The 13,460-nt window shown below is 48.0% G+C and overlaps 1 non-coding gene across 1 annotated transcript; it reads left to right on the top strand.

Annotated features, from left to right (window-relative positions):
* The first annotated feature begins 399 nt into the window (after positions 1-399).
* Positions 400-472, top strand: TRNAV-CAC (transfer RNA valine (anticodon CAC)). The gene has a single exon. It is a non-coding gene; the product is annotated as a tRNA-Val (tRNA).
* The last annotated feature ends 12,988 nt before the right edge of the window (positions 473-13,460 follow it).

Below are 13,460 nucleotides of genomic sequence, written 5' to 3'. Positions count from 1 at the left end.
GTTTGGTTAGGGCACAAATCTTTCACACTCTGTCATCCTGCCAGTGTACTCTGCCTTGAGGGTCAATTTTAAAAACCGGATAATCGTAATCCGTCGAAAAACAGATAGAAAACCGGATGAGACGGATCCGGTTTTGTCTGTCAAGAACAAGACGGATCCGGCAGAAAACCGGATCCGGCACATCAGGTTTTACAAAACATTTGCCGGATCCGGCATTCCGGCACGACGCCGGATCGCGCCTAACGCCGAAAACATGATGTGTGAAAGTAGCCTAACACGCGAAAGGTCCCCAGTTCGAAACTGGGCAGAAACACGCTGTTACCCTTTGGTATCCAAGCTTTTGACTTTCAGTTCTTGATCTCGATTGCTTGTTGTCACCACAGTAAGCCCTTGCATCCGGTTTCTGTAGTGTAGCGGTTATCACGTTCGCCTCACACGCGAAAGGTCCCCAGTTCGAAACTGGGCAGAAACACAGCTTTTCTCTTGGAAAACGATCTTTTTGACTTTCAGTGCTTGATCTTTAATGTTTGCCATGACCACAGTAAATGCTCTTGTCTGGTTACTGTAGTGTAGTGATTGTCCTGTTTGCCATCCTCCTGAAAGTTCCCTGTTTTGATCCCGGGCAGAAACATGTGGCTTTTCTTTATTTTGATCACAAACGTATATTGTTGGCTTAATTAGCCTTAGTTAGCATATTCTATTGCTGGTTTAATGAGCATTACTTTTACCAATGTGATTATTTCTACCCGTTTTTGCTTTTGGCAAGCATGTGTGTTTTTGACAGTGTCTAAGTGTTCCTAATTCAAGTAACACCTGATAGGATCAAGGTGCGAAAGCAGGCATCTAGGTGCTTTTTCTTTTTGGCTTTTGGACAAAGGCATGAGAATGTTTTGTGGAGCATGGTTTTGTTTCCCTGTTTGTTCTTTTTCTCCAATAGCCTGACAAATGAAAGGTTCCTGTGTTGCAAAATGCACTTTGTCCTGTCTTCAGACATAGAGGAAGACCTCTTGACTTTGGCTGGCTGTTTTTTACTTTTTCAAGTTCATTTCAGCATGTTTAAACATCTTTAGCTTTGCATGGAGTTTCTGAAGTGTAGTGGTTGTCACGTTCACCTCACACGCTAACGGTCCCCAGTTCGAAACTGGATAGAAGCATGACATTAGGCGTTGATATTAAATCTTTTGACGTTGAGTCTTTGTTCTCGATGGCTCGTCATGACCACAGTAACCTTCCTCAGCCGGTTTCTGTAGTGTAGTGGGTATCACGTTCGCCTAACACGCAAAAGGTCCACAGTTCGAAACTGGGCAGATACACGCTGAAACCCTTTGGTATCCAAGCTTTTGACTTTCAGTTCTTGATCTTGATTGCTTGTTGTCACCACAGTAAGCGCTTGCATCCGGTTTCTGTAGTGTAGCGGTTATCACGTTCGCCTCACACGTGAAAGTTCCCCAGTTCGAAACTGGGCAGAAACACAGCTTTTTCTCTTGGAAAACGATCTTTTTGACTTTCAGTGCTTGTTCTTTATTGCTTGTCATGACCACAGCATTTTTTGCTTGTTTGAATCGGTTGGTTTCTGTAGTGTAGCGGTTATCACGTTTGCTTTACACACGAAAGGTCCTCAGTTTGAAACTGGGCAGAAACACAGCGTTCCTCTTGCAAACTAGCGCTTCTAACAATGAGTGCTTTATCTTTAATGCTTGCCATGTCCACAGTAAACGCTCTTGTCTGGTTACTGTAGTGTAGTGATTGTCCTGTTTGCCATCCTCCTGAAAGTGCCCTGTTTTGATCCCGGGCAGAAACATGTGGCTTTTCTTTATTTTGATCACAAACGTATATTGTTGGCTTAATTAGCCTTAGTTAGCATATTCTATTGCTGGTTTAATGAGCTTTACTTTTACCAATGTGATTATTTCTACCCGTTTTTGCTTTTTGCAAGCATGTGTGTTTTTGACAGTGTCTAAGTGTTCCTAATTCAAGTAACACCTGATAGGATCAAGGTGCGAAAGCAGGCATCTAGGTGCTTTTTCTTTTTGGCTTTTGGACAAAGGCATGAGAATGTTTTGTGGAGCATGGTTTTGTTTCCCTGTTTGTTCTTTTTCTCCAATAGCCTGACAAATGAAAGATTCCTGTGTTGCAAAATGCACTTTGTCCTGTCTTCAGACATAGAGGAAGACCTCTTGACTTTGGCTGGCTGTTTTTTTCTTTTTCAAGTTCATTTCAGCATGTTTAAACATCTTTAGCTTTGCATTGAGTTTCTGAAGTGTAGTGGTTGTCACGTTCACCTCACACGCGAACGGTCCCCAGTTCGAAACTGGATAGAAGCATGACATTAGGCGTTGATATTAAAGCTTTTGACGTTGAGTCTTTGTTCTCGATGGCTCGTCGTGACCACAGTAACCTTCCGCAGCCGGTTTCTGTAGTGTAGTGGTTATCACTAGAGTTGAGCGACTTTTGGTTTTTTAGGGTCGCGTTTCGTTTCGTGAAACCCGACTTTTCCAAAAGTCGGGTCGAGCAAGATCGTCCGATTATAGGGAAAAGTCGGGGTCGTCCTGAAACACAAAACCTAATGTAAGTCAATGGTGAATAAAAGTCGGCAGTGAGAGGAGGACAGGAAACACACCAACAGTGCCCATTTGAATGCCAAAAGCATCAATTCTTCTTACTTAAGCTTGTCAACCTTAATTAACTTCATAATATAAGTTACGCACTGAAAAATGGGTGTTATTTGGCTAAAGTTGTGGGGGGGAGGGCTGGCTGCAGGTTTTCATGTGCCCTGGGCGAAAGAGCGCCCCTTTAACACATACCACAACTCATCATGCTCCGATATGGCAGATAAATAGCGGTATAGTACAATGAAAAATACCTCACTTTTTACATCTCATGACGAGGCCCATCTATTTCTCCATACAGAATCATTGGTCCCATAAAATGTTTGAAACAGTATATGATGAGCTCCACATAATGCTACAGTATATGTTGGTCCCCATGGATGAAGCTCCACTGTCTTATAGGCCCAAATAATGCTCCAAACATAATGGGCCCCATTTCTAATGCTCTAGTGTATAATGGGCCCTGTAAATGCTGCTCCAGTGTCTGATGTCCACCTTTGGAATGTTCCAGTGTATGGTGGGCCCCATCTATCATTCTCCAGAGTATAGTGCTCCCCAAAAATTGCTGTCCCAACATTGAAAACAATCAAATAAGTCTCCTCGCTAGGGAATCCCTGTACTTGTCTGGACAGGTGCTGTAGCTTGCTTAACAGCTCGCCAGCCGTTCTCACGCCCAGTATGGATTGCACGTGATTGCACAAAGGTTAGAAAGGGTACCGTATCCCTGGATAACATGTATGGATAGCGTACACATTCAAAATATATGTCTATACAGCATGAGGCAGGCTCAGACGGTGTTAGGCCCAGTATGGATTGCACGTCATTGCACAAAGGTTAGAAAGGGTACCGTATCCCCGGATAACATGTATGGATAGCGTACACATTCAAAATATATGTCTATACAGCATGAGGCAGGCTCAGACGGTGTTAGGCCCAGTATGGATTGCACGTCATTGCACAAAAGTTAGAAAGGGTACCGTATCCCCGGATAACATGTATGGATAGCGTACACATTCAAAATATATGTCTATACAGCATGAGGCAGGCTCAGACGGTGTTAGGCCCAGTATGGATTGCACGTCATTGCACAAAGGTTAGAAAGGGTACCGTATCCCCGGATAACATGTATGGATAGCGTACACATTCAAAATATATGTCTATACAGCATGAGGCAGGCTCAGACGGTGTTAGGCCCAGTATGGATTGCACGTCATTGCACAAAGGTTAGAAAGGGTACCGTATCCCTGAATAACATGTATGGATAGCGTACACATTCAAAATATATGTCTATACAGCATGAGGCAGGCTCAGAACGGTGTTAGGCCCAGTATGGATTGCACGTCATTGCACAAAGGTTAGAAAGGGTACCGTATCCCTGGATAACATGTATGGATAGCGTACACATTCAAAATATATGTCTATACAGCATGAGGCAGGCTCAGACGGTGTTAGGCCCAGTATGGATTGCACGTCATTGCACAAAGGTTAGAAAGGGTACCGTATCCCCGGATAACATGTATGGATAGCGTACACATTCAAAATATATGTCTATACAGCATGAGGCAGGCTCAGACGGTGTTAGGCCCAGTATGGATTGCACGTCATTGCACAAAGGTTAGAAAGGGTACCGTATCCCCGGATAACATGTATGGATAGCGTACACATTCAAAATATATGTCTATACAGCATGAGGCAGGCTCAGACGGTGTTAGGCCCAGTATGGATTGCACGTCATTGCACAAAGGTTAGAAAGGGTACCGTATCCCCGGATAACATGTATGGATAGCGTACACATTCAAAATATATGTCTATACAGCATGAGGCAGGCTCAGACGGTGTTAGGCCCAGTATGGATTGCACGTCATTGCACAAAGGTTAGAAAGGGTACCGTATCCCCGGATAACATGTATGGATAGCGTACACATTCAAAATATATGTCTATACAGCATGAGGCAGGCTCAGACGGTGTTAGGCCCAGTATGGATTGCACGTCATTGCACAAAGGTTAGAAAGGGTACCGTATCCCCGGATAACATGTATGGATAGCGTACACATTCAAAATATATGTCTATACAGCATGAGGCAGGCTCAGACGGTGTTAGGCCCAGTATGGATTGCACGTCATTGCACAAAGGTTAGAAAGGGTACCGTATCCCTGGATAACATGTATGGATAGCGTACACATTCAAAATATATGTCTCAGGAGGCAGGCTCAGACGGTGTCAGGCACAGTATAAATTTGACGGCCCAGATTACACAGCGGAGGAGCAGGGAGAGGTAAAGATTGCAAATGCTGGGGCCCTGCCCAAGCAAGGGGGGCCCACACTTGGGCGTCGGTACTGGCACTGGGCCCCTCATAGTACAGCGGTGTGTCTGACGGCGGGTGTGCACCACCACCGTCAGAGACACTTGATTGCACTATGAGGGACCCTGTGCCAGTGCCCGCGCCCAAGAGTCGGCCTACCCACCTGTCCAGGGCAACGGCACTCGCACGGTGTCGTGCGCTAGGTGGTTACCCCGGCCATGGGGGGGGAGGCAGCACAGTTAGGGAGTTTTAGAAAGTGGCATATGTTGATGTTGGACATTCAGCTGATGCAAAAGGCGAAATAGGTGAAGTACCAGGAAGAGGTGGACCAAAGCAAGCCATTTTTCTGTCACCCTATGTGTCATCAGGGGAAGGTGGGACAAAATCCTTGGAAACCCATGCGTGGTTCATTTTAATGAAGGTTAGATCATCCACATTTTGGGTTGACAGACGGGTCCTTTTTTCTGTCAGGATTGATCCAGCTGCACTGAAGACTCTTTCCGATAGCACACTTGCAGCTGGGCAAGCGAGCTCCTGTAAGGCATATTGGGCCAATTCAGGCCAGGTGTCCAGTTTAGCGGCCCAATAGTCAAAGGGGAATGACCTGTGTGGGAGAACATCGATATGGGAGGAAAAGTAGTTTGTAACCATAGTTGACAACTGCTGTCTCCTGTCACTTTCCATCGATGCAGTATTACCAGTTGTGTGAGCGGTATTTGAAAAATCAGTCCACAACATTGTCATGAAACCCCTGTCTCCAACGCCACTTCTGCTGTGTGCACCACGAACACCTCTGCCAAGCTGCCCCCGGCCCGTACGGCTCGTGTGAGAACCATCACCACTGCTGTGTGCTGGGAATGCCTCAAGCAACCGATTTACCAGAGTTGCTTGTTTATTAGCCAATATTAGGTCAAGGTTCTCCTGTGGCATGATGTTTTGTAATTTGCCTTTATAGCGTGGATCCAGGATGCTGGCCAACCAGTAGTCGTCATCGTTCATCATTTTGGCAATGCGGGGGTCCCTTTTTAGGATCCGCAAGGCATAATCTGACATGTGGGCCAATGTTCCCGGTGTCAATGATGCACTGCGAGTGCTGGGTGGAGGAGCACTTTCTGGCAAATCCACATCCCTCCAGTCACGCACAAACCCTGTACCAGACCTTGCCACGCCAACATTTTCACTTGCCCCACGAGATGCATCCTCCTCCCCTAAGTAATCATCCCCATCATCCTCCTCCTCCTCCTCTTCTTCCTCCACCTCGTCCAGGAGAGGTCCCTGAGCAGACAATGGCTGAATGTCATCAAGGATTCCCTCCTCCTCTTCCTCCTCATCAACATTGGCTGCAGACGCCTGCTCCTTAAGGTGCGTCAAAGTTTGCATGAGCAGACGCATAAGTGGGATGCTCATGCTTAGGATGGCGTCGTCTGCGCTTACCAGCCGTGTGCATTCCTCAAAACACTGAAGGACTTTACAAAGGTCTTTCAGCTTCGACCACTGCACGCCTGTCAACTCCATGTCTGCTCTCAAAGTGCCTGGCCGTGTATCCTCCCACAAATGCATTATGGCCTGCCTCTGCTCGCACAGCCGCTCCACCATGTGCAGGGTGGAGTTCCACCTTGTTGCAATGTCGATAATGAGGCGGTGGTTGGGAAGGTGGAGCAATCGCTGCAGCTTCTGCATACGAACGGAGTGTACAGGCGACCGGCGGATGTGCGCGCACAGTCTTCGCACCTTCTGGAGCAGGGCTGTTAACTCCGGATAATTTTTGAGGAAGCACTGCACCACCAGGTTCAAGGTGTGAGCCAAGCAAGGTATGTGGCTGAGTTTTGAAAGGGCTATGGCTGCCACAAAATTACGGCCGTTATCACTAACTACCTTGCCTGCCTCAAGTTGTACACTGCCCAGCCATGACTCAGTTTGTCGCTTCAAGTACTCGGCCAGCACCTCGGCGGTGTGTCTGTCGCCCAAACACATCATCTGCAACACAGCCTGCTGACGCTTTCCACTAGCTGCTCGATAGGGGGACACATCGTGTGCAACAGTGGCAGCTGCAGATGGAGTGCTCGTACGACTGCGCTCTGTGGACAAGCTTTCGCTTCTGGAGGAGGAGGAGGGTCGAACGCCTACAGCCAACTGTTTCTTATACCGTGGGCTAGGCAGCACTGTCCCACCACCGCTGTCCCCTGTGGACCCTGCATCCACCACATTAACCCAGTGCGCAGTGATGGACACGTAACGGCCCTGGCCATGCCGACTGGACCATGCATCAGTTGTGAGGTGCACCTTTCCGCTCACTGACTGCTTGAGTGCATGGACAATGCGGTCTTTCACATGATGGTGGAGGGCTGGGATGGCTTTGCGAGAGAAGAAGTGGCGACTGGGTAGGTCAGAGCGTGGTACTGCATAGGCCATGAGTTCGCGGAAAGCTGTGCTTTCCACCAACCGAAAGGGCATCATCTCAAATGAGATTAGTTTGGCAATGTGGGCGTTCAAACCCAGTGTACGCGGATGAGAGACTGAGTACTTTCTTGACCTACTCATAGTGTCTGGGAGGGTGAGCTGGACTTGAGAGCTGCATATGGTGGAAGTAGCGGTGGACAGGGCGGACTGAGAGAGGGTTGATGATGGTGATGGAGTTGGTGTTCTTTCTGATGGCCTAGAATCAGTCTTTCGTTGATATAACAGTGGGATTCCCTGACTGCTGTGGCCTTGCAACGACACCTCAACATTTGCTGCTGTGCTAACCGGTGGGCTTACAGTGGGGGAAACAATGTAGCGTTGCTGACTACCTTCGTTGTGATCAGTTGCACATGTGGCACTTGAGGTTTGGTGTTGTGTCCATGCTTGCAAGTGCTTGCTGGTTAAATGTCTAAGCATGCAACTGGTATTCAAATTTTTCAGATTTTTCCCTCGGCTAAAGGTCTTTGCGCACTTCTTACAGATAACCTTGGCCTGATCATGAGGATTTTGTTCAAAAAAGTGCCACACTGCACTCTTCCTACTTTGGCAGACATTTTGCGGCCTAGCACGCTGTGATCTTTTGACCCTCTGGACAAGCTGTCCAGCAACTCTTTTGATGTTTGGAACCTGTCTTTGGAGTGCTCCGGGCCTGCCAGATAACAGCTGTTGCGATGTCGATGTCTGCTGTGGATGCTCCTCATCTGAGCTATTGGAAGCAGCACCCTCTTCCCCCAATGGATGCCAATCTGGGTCAACAACTGGGTCATCCATCACCTCCTCTTCTATGTCATGTGCACCTTTCTCTGTGTCACCGTGTATGGTGGTATAGTGTGCGGGAAGGGGCACCTGAGTCTCATCAGGGTCAAAATCTGGCTCTGTACACTGCGAGGACAATGTAGTGCTCTGAGTGAATGTACCAGCAGAATCATCCATCAGCGGCTGTGCATCAGTGGACTCCATGTCAGATTCATCTTGGCCTGGGTAATTCACCATTTGACTTGATAATCCAGGCATGGTATGTGAAAACAGCTCCATGGAGTAATCAGTAGTATGGCCTGCGTCATCCTTCAATCTTGGTTGGGGTGAAGGACACAAGGAAAGGTGTGGTTCATGAACTTCAGCCTCCAATGACGACTCAGTGCTTTTACTTTTTACAACTGAAGAAGAGGAGGCGATAGAGCTGGAGGCTGAGTCAGCAATGTAAGACAAAACTTTTTCCTGATGCTCTGCCTTTAAAAGCGGTTTGCCAACTCCTAGAAAACTAAGCGTTCGAGGCCTTATGTAGCCAGACGATGACGCAGGGTCAGCACCTCCTGCATTCAGTCCTATTTTGCTCTTGCCACTACCATCAGATCCACCACCAACACCATCATTACCAGCTGCCAACCCCCGCCCAATTCCACGGCCTCTTCCACCAGCCTTCCTCATTTTTGGTAGAAATGTAGACAAAGTCCAACAAACTATATAGTAATGTAAAACAAGGTACAAGGTGTCTATAGGACAGGGGAGATTTAGAATTTCTGCAAACACTTGTGGACAGTGGACACTTTTGGATTGTGTGAGGCCCACTGATATCTGAGCGCTATGTGACACGCTCGATGGCACAGCTGCCTGTGACCAAAGTGACGAGAGGATAATGGAGATTTTGAATCTCTGCGTACACTTTTGGACACTGGACACTTGTGGATTGTGTGAGGCCCACTGATATCTGAGCGCTATGTGACACGCTCGATGGCACAGCTGCCTGTGACCAAAGTGACGAGAGGATAATGGAGATTTTGAATCTCTACGTACACTTTTGGACACTGGACACTTGTAGATTGTGTGAGGCCCACTGATATCTGAGCGCTATGTGACAGGCTCGATGGCACAGCTGCCTGTGACCAAAGTGACGATAGGATAATGGAGATTTTGAATCTCTGCGTACACTTTTGGACACTGGACACTTGTGGATTGTGTGAGGCCCACTGATATCTGAGCGCTATGTGACACGCTCGATGGCACAGCTGCCTGTGACCAAAGTGACGAGAGGATAATGGAGATTTTGAATCTCTGCGTACACTTTTGGACACTGGACACTTGTAGATTGTGTGAGGCCCACTGATATCTGAGCGCTATGTGACACGCTCGATGGCACAGCTGCCTGTGACCAAAGTGACGAGAGGATAATGGAGATTTTGAATCTCTGCGTACACTTTTGGACACTGGACACTTGTAGATTGTGTGAGGCCCACTGATATCTGAGCGCTATGTGACACGCTCGATGGCACAGCTGCCTGTGACCAAAGTGACGAGAGGATAATGGAGATTTTGAATCTCTGCGTACACTTTTGGACACTGGACACTTGTGGATTGTGTGAGGCCCACTGATATCTGAGCGCTATGTGACACACTCGATGGCACAGCTGCCTGTGACCAAAGTGACGAGAGGATAATGGAGATTTTGAATCTCTGCGTACACTTTTGGACACTGGACACTTGTGGATTGTGTGAGGCCCACTGATATCTGAGCGCTATGTGACAGGCTCGATGGCACAGCTGCCTGTGACCAAAGTGACGAGAGGATAATGGAGATTTTTAATCTCTGCGTACACTTTTGGACACTGGACACTTGTGGATTGTGTGAGGCCCACTGATATCTGAGCGCTATGTGACACGCTCGATGGCACAGCTGCCTGTGACCAAAGTGACGAGAGGATAATGGAGATTTTGAATCTCTGCGTACACTTTTGAACACTGGACACTTGTGGATTGTGTGAGGCCCACTGATATCTGAGCGCTATGTGACACGCTCGATGGCACAGCTGCCTGTGACCAAAGTGACGAGAGGATAATGGAGATTTTGAATCTCTGCGTACACTTTTGGACACTGGACACTTGTGGATTGTGCGAGGCCCACTGATATCTGAGCGCTATGTGACACGCTCGATGGCACAGCTGCCTGTGACCAAAGTGACGAGAGGATAATGGAGATTTTGAATCTCTGCGTACACTTTTGGACACTGGACACTTGTGGATTGTGTGAGGCCCACTGATATCTGAGCGCTATGTGACACGCTCGATGGCACAGCTGCCTGTGACCAAAGTGACGAGAGGATAATGGAGATTTTGAATCTCTGCGTACACTTTTGGACACTGGACACTTGTGGATTGTGTGAGGCCCACTGATATCTCAGCGCTATGTGACACGCTCGATGGCACAGCTGCCTGTGACCAAAGTGACGAGAGGATAATGGAGATTTTGAATCTCTACGTACACTTTTGGACACTGGACACTTGTGGATTGTGTGAGGCCCACTGATATCTGAGCGCTATGTGACACGCTCGATGGCACAGCTGCCTGTGACCAAAGTGACGAGAGGATAATGGAGATTTTGAATCTCTGCGTACACTTTTGGACACTGGACACTTGTGGATTGTGTGAGGCCCACTGATATCTGAGCGCTATGTGACACGCTCGATGGCACAGCTGCCTGTGACCAAAGTGACGAGAGGATAATGGAGATTTTGAATCTCTGCGTACACTTTTGGACACTGGACACTTGTGGATAGTGTGAGGCCCACTGATATCTGAGCGCTATGTGACACGCTCGATGGCACAGCTGCCTGTGACCAAAGAGACGAGAGGATAATGGAGATTTTGAATCTCTGCGTACACTTTTGGACACTGGACACTTGTGGATTGTGTGAGGCCCACTGATTTCTGAGCGCTATGTGACACGCTCGATGGCACAGCTGCCTGTGACCAAAGTGACGAGAGGATAATGGAGATTTTGAATCTCTGCGTACACTTTTGGACACTGGACACTTGTGGATTGTGTGAGGACCACTGATATCTGAGCGCTATGTGACACGCTCGATGGCACAGCTGCCTGTGACCAAAGTGACGAGAGGATAATGGAGATTTTGAATCTCTGCGTACACTTTTGGACACTGGACACTTGTAGATTGTGTGAGGCCCACTGATATCTGAGCGCTATGTGACAGGCTCGATGGCACAGCTGCCTGTGACCAAAGTGACGAGAGGATAATGGAGATTTTTAATCTCTGCGTACACTTTTGGACACTGGACACTTGTGGATTGTGTGAGGCCCACTGATATCTGAGCGCTATGTGACACGCTCGATGGCACAGCTGCCTGTGACCAAAGTGACGAGAGGATAATGGAGATTTTGAATCTCTGCGTACACTTTTGGACACTGGACACTTGTAGATTGTGTGCGGCCCACTGATATCTGAGCGCTATGTGACACGCTCGATGGCACAGCTGCCTGTGACCAAAGTGACGAGAGGATAATGGAGATTTTGAATCTCTGCGTACACTTTTGGACACTGGACACTTGTGGATTGTGTGAGGCCCACTGATATCTGAGCGCTATGTGACACGCTCGATGGCACAGCTGCCTGTGACCAAAGTGACGAGAGGATAATGGAGATTTTGAATCTCTACGTACACTTTTGGACACTGGACACTTGTGGATTGTGTGAGGCCCACTGATATCTGAGCGCTATGTGACACGCTCGATGGCACAGCTGCCTGTGACCAAAGTGACGAGAGGATAATGGAGATTTTGAATCTCTGCGTACACTTTTGGACACTGGACACTTGTGAATTGTGTGAGGCCCACTGATATCTGAGCGCTATGTGACACGCTCGATGGCACAGCTGCCTGTGACCAAAGTGACGAGAGGATAATGGAGATTTTGAATCTCTGCGCACACTTTTGGACACTGGACACTTGTGGATTGTGTGAGGCCCACTGATATCTGAGCGCTATGTGACACGCTCGATGGCACAGCTGCCTGTGACCAAAGTGACGAGAGGATAATGGAGATTTTGAATCTCTGCATACAATTTTGGACACTGGACACTTGTGGATTGTGTGAGGCCCACTGATATCTGAGCGCTATGTGACACGCTCGATGGCACAGCTGCCTGTGACCAAAGTGACGAGAGGATAATGGAGATTTTGAATCTCTGCGTACACTTTTGGACACTGGACACTTGTAGATTGTGTGAGGCCCACTGATATCTGAGCGCTTTGTGACACGCTCGATGGCACAGCTGCCTGTGACCAAAGTGACGAGAGGATAATGGAGATTTTGAATCTCTGCGTACACTTTTGGACACTGGACACTTGAGGATTGTGTGAGGCCCACTGATATCTGAGCGCTATGTGACACGCTCGATGGCACAGCTGCCTGTGACCAAAGTGACGAGAGGATAATGGAGATTTTGAATCTCTGCGTACACTTTTGGACACTGGACACTTGTGGATTGTGTGAGGCCCACTGATATCTGAGCGCTATGTGACATGCTCGATGGCACAGCTGCCTGTGACCAAAGTGACGAGAGGATAATGGAGATTTTGAATCTCTGCGTACACTTTTGGACACTGGACACTTGTGGATTGTGTGAGGCCCACTGATATCTGAGCGCTATGTGACACGCTCGATGGCACAGCTGCCTGTGACCAAAGTGACGAGAGGATAATGGAGATTTTGAATCTCTGCGTACACTTTTGGACACTGGACACGTGTGGATTGTGTGAGGCCCACTGATATCTGAGCGCTATGTGACACGCTCGATGGCACAGCTGCCTGTGACCAAAGTGACGAGAGGATAATGGAGATTTTGAATCTCTGCGTACACTTTTGGACACTGGACACTTGTGGATTGTGTGAGGCCCACTGATATCTGAGCGCTATGTGACACACTCGATGGCACAGCTGCCTGTGACCAAAGTGACGAGAGGATAATGGAGATTTTGAATCTCTGCGTACACTTTTGGACACTGGACACTTGTGGATTGTGTGAGGCCCACTGATATCTGAGTGCTATGTGACACGCTCGATGGCACAGCTGCCTGTGACCAAAGTGACGAGAGGATAATGGAGATTTTGAATCTCTGCGTACACTTTTGGACACTGGACACTTGTGGATTGTGTGAGGCCCACTGATATCTGAGCGCTATGAGACACGCTCGATGGCACAGCTGCCTGTGACCAAAGTGACGAGAGGATAATGGAGATTTTGAATCTCTGCGTACACTTTTGGACACTGGACACTTGTGGATTGTGTGAGG

This window comes from Dendrobates tinctorius, unplaced genomic scaffold, assembly GCF_039654945.1.
Source record: "Dendrobates tinctorius isolate UK_male_01 unplaced genomic scaffold, ASM3965494v1 ptg000332l, whole genome shotgun sequence".
Taxonomy (NCBI): domain Eukaryota; kingdom Metazoa; phylum Chordata; class Amphibia; order Anura; family Dendrobatidae; genus Dendrobates; species Dendrobates tinctorius.
The sequence above is the reverse complement of the archived record's forward strand: the minus strand, read 5'-3'. Positions and strand labels throughout refer to the sequence as shown.